This window comes from Octodon degus, unplaced genomic scaffold (genome assembly GCF_000260255.1).
Source record: "Octodon degus isolate 3935 unplaced genomic scaffold, OctDeg1.0 scaffold00012, whole genome shotgun sequence".
NCBI lineage: Eukaryota > Metazoa > Chordata > Mammalia > Rodentia > Octodontidae > Octodon > Octodon degus.
Genome location: NW_004524588.1, coordinates 25580118 through 25583651, shown reverse-complemented (window position 1 = coordinate 25583651; position 3534 = coordinate 25580118). Strand labels below are relative to the sequence as shown.

The 3534-nt window shown below is 40.3% G+C and overlaps 1 pseudogene; it reads left to right on the top strand.

Annotated features, from left to right (window-relative positions):
* Positions 1-2870, top strand: part of LOC105741458 — a 5399-nt pseudogene extending 2529 nt beyond the window's left edge.
* Positions 2871-3534: the final 664 nt, after the last annotated feature.

The following is a 3534-nucleotide window of genomic DNA, read 5'->3' as shown; positions in this document are numbered from 1 at the left end:
TATTACTAGTTTAAAACCTCACTTTATTGCGTGCACTGATGCCATCAATATAAATAGAAACATCATGGACAAATTTGATCAGTGCTTGACTGCACATAATTTTCATGCTTTTAATTTTTAAAACATCATTGAATACTATTAGTATGCAGCAAAGTACTCAAACGTTTAAACTTCATTACATCATCTATTTAAAAAATTAGATTTATTAAGGCTTAGTACAAAACAACCTGTATATATTTTTTGAAAAAAAAATATAGAAATACATTATATAATTTAGAACATTTCTATATATTTTTGTCTTTTTATTTTTTAAAGAAAAAAAATCTGGGCGTGGTGGCACATGCCTGTAATCCCAACAGTTGGGAGGCTGAGGCAGGAGGATCACTGCAAATTTGAGAGGAGCTCGGGTTACATAGAGAATTCACGGCCAGCCTAAATTGCATAGCATTATCCTGTCTACAAAAAGAAAAAAATAGTAAAGAAATAATTCAGTACAACAATCATTGCTGAATTCTTATTATTTTATTTAGTGAAAGTCTGTATCATTTCTATTCATTTGTATAACTTCAAATTTTTTCTTTGCGTTTCCCTTTACTATTTAGTAAAAGGAAAGAAAAACTACATAGGAGGGAGGAAGAGAGAGGGAGAGTCACAGACTATTTCAAGATAATTATAAAATAATTATGTCTCAGCAGTAAGCACAACAAAGTCAATTAAAACTAAGCAGAAGAGTTGGACTTGGCCTCCCTCAAACACTTTACCTCTTTCCCAAGTGAAGAGGATTCTGAGGCTCCTGGAAACTCACACAAGTTTCATTTGTAAGAGACGGTGTAGGCACGCAGGCTGAAGTCAGTTTGACAGTGAAATGTGTGCTTGGAAAGGTAGAAAAAAGGAGGCAGAAAGAAGGAAAGTGAGTGGGGACGGAGATGTAAGAATGGTGGACACCACTGACGACTCTCTTGTCCCTGAGGCCTGGAGCTCTGAGCCTATCCCACACTGTCCTGATGAATGACTGAACTGCTCAGTAACAGCAATTAGAGTATTGTATGTCCAGCATGTACAGAAACTAGAGAGAGAAGCCTTCCGGTTCAGTTCTTCCCAAGGAAAGGGAATGCTCTCTTTATCTTGCTTTTTACCCAGATTACAGACTATTAGTATATGGTACAGGTCACGACTTCTGATGGCGAAGATCGAACAACCCAAGCAAAAACATTTCTCTTTTCTTTCAGGCACTCTCTGTTCTTTCCTGAGATTACTCTGGGAAAAAACAAGAATAATGCTTGTAAACAAGCAGCAAACACTGACCAGAGCCTTAGTATTATGCTAGCGCAAAATAAAGTGCAAATGAATGTGAATAAGTAAAATGGCGCCAGGAACGTGTTGGCAAAGTCAGACGTGTGATTAAGCTGTTTGAGCTGTTCATATTGAAAGGTGTTAAAGGAGCATGAGAAAATCACTAAAAAAACCTCAAAGCACTTCACAAGTCAGAGCACGATGTCACTTCTGTGTATGCTACTAGAAGTGCCGAGAGTCTGGCAGGAGGTGGTCCTGAGGGCTGATCTGGTCTCTTTTAAGTAGTTCAGTAGTAGAAGATCTGCGCGCTAACTGATTGTGCCACTGGAGCTCCTCTTAGGTAGTTCAGGTCATGAGCTTTGCACTGTGACTCCTGCACCCGTGAGTTAGATCCTTCCAGGGAAGTACCCTCAGATAAAACCATTGTTTGCTAAGTGCAAAGTGTCAAGAACCTAAAATTATCTTAGCTCTTCACAGCACTCTTTAATGAGTCTAGGAACTGTCCACAGTTTAGTTTACTTTATCTTCTGGTCATAGTAGTAACCACATTTAAACAGAAAGCACAGCCTCTCATCACCTTGTACCTCCAGAGATTTTTCAGTCATTGCTCATGACTGTGGCCAACGATTTTGTGACTGAGAAGAACTCTGCAGTAGTCATGACAGGAGATATCAATTCTATAGGAGATAACAGCTTGATGTCCTCTAGCTGTGACTGAGGAACTTCTCCAAGACCTAGCTCAGAGTAAGATGCGCAAAGATAAGATAGTAATACTTGGTAGAACTTTGTTCTAGCTCTTCTTGATGCTGAATCCTAAGATGTTATAGAAGAAATTCTGGAGCAAACCTACAGAAGCTTCTGCAGAAGCTAGAGTACAAAAATAAGGTGAATTAGATGCTAAAGGTTACATTCTAGGAGCAGAGGATCTGGAAGTGGAGAAAGAAGAGGATGCTGAAAATGAAGATGGGTGGGAATGTACCAGTCTCAGTGAAGAGGAAGAGGCTGATGGTGAATGGAATGATGTACACCGCTTTTCTTAACAGCAAGAGATCTCCCAGAAGCTGAGCACCATGACCACAGAGGAGTGGAGGGCTGAGGTCATTGCCATCAGCACCAGTTGGGTCTTGACTCAAGACTTCCAGAAAATCCATACAGCCCAAATGAGGAAAGAGCTCACTGCTTCCCCAGGGGAGACCCACAAGGGGGGAACTATATTGAAATAGACAGTGATGAGGAGCCCAGGGGTGACCTACTGTTTCTTTGGGACATTGAACACATTCATAAAAAACCTAAGTCTGACAAGGAAACATGACTAGCAACTGCAGTGTCTGGGAAGACAGACTGAAAAGAATTTGAGAGGAAGAAAAGCAAAATTAATCCATTTTCCAGTTCCACAAATAAAGAGAAGAAAAACAGAACTTTATGGTGATGCGATATAGCCAGGACGTTTGGTCTCAAGCCAAGCAGTCCTTCTGACAGAAGCAGCAAAAGCACTTTTGAAGAAGAGGAAATGAATAAAGCAACTTCCAAGCCAGTTTTCCATTGCAAGGAGTGTTAAATTTGTGCAGTTACTCTGAAAATTAGTAAATATAGGGTATTTATTTACATTACAAAGTCCCCAAAGCACTATGTTATGAAAACCACAGTAAATTGGGTAGAAATTTGGTGTTTTTAATCTGGAATGGGTAGAGGTGGTAATCTATTTTTTTAAACTTTTAAAAATATGTATTTAGTACAGGGTCTACTGGGTCTCACTACACAGATCAGACTCATAGTGATTCTCCTGTTTTCAGGCTCCCAAGTGCTGAGACTACAGGCATGTGCCACGAAGCCCAGTCTCAGTCACCCTCTCAGTGTGCCCTGGGGGTAGGGGTAGGGCTGGCACGGCGGGTTGGGATTGAACCTGGCTGCTGCTCTCTGTTTAAGCAGGCACTTTAGTCTGCTGAGCTATTTGGCTGGCCCTGAGGTGGTAATCCTTGACATATTAATAATGGTATAAAATGATTTTATTTTGACATTTATGCATTTTAACATTGAGTGTCCACTAATTGTCCCTGTAGATATAAAATTGAATGAACTATAACCTCTTTATACAAGACACTCATGGAGTGGCAGTGTATACATCTGTGCTCACAGGGCAGTGTAAAGAGTTCTGTGGTGGAAGTGGGTCCACCTGGAGTCCCTTAGGGAGCACTGTGACCTTATAGACTAACTCTGCAAGAATGTGAGTTGGCTAGTCTA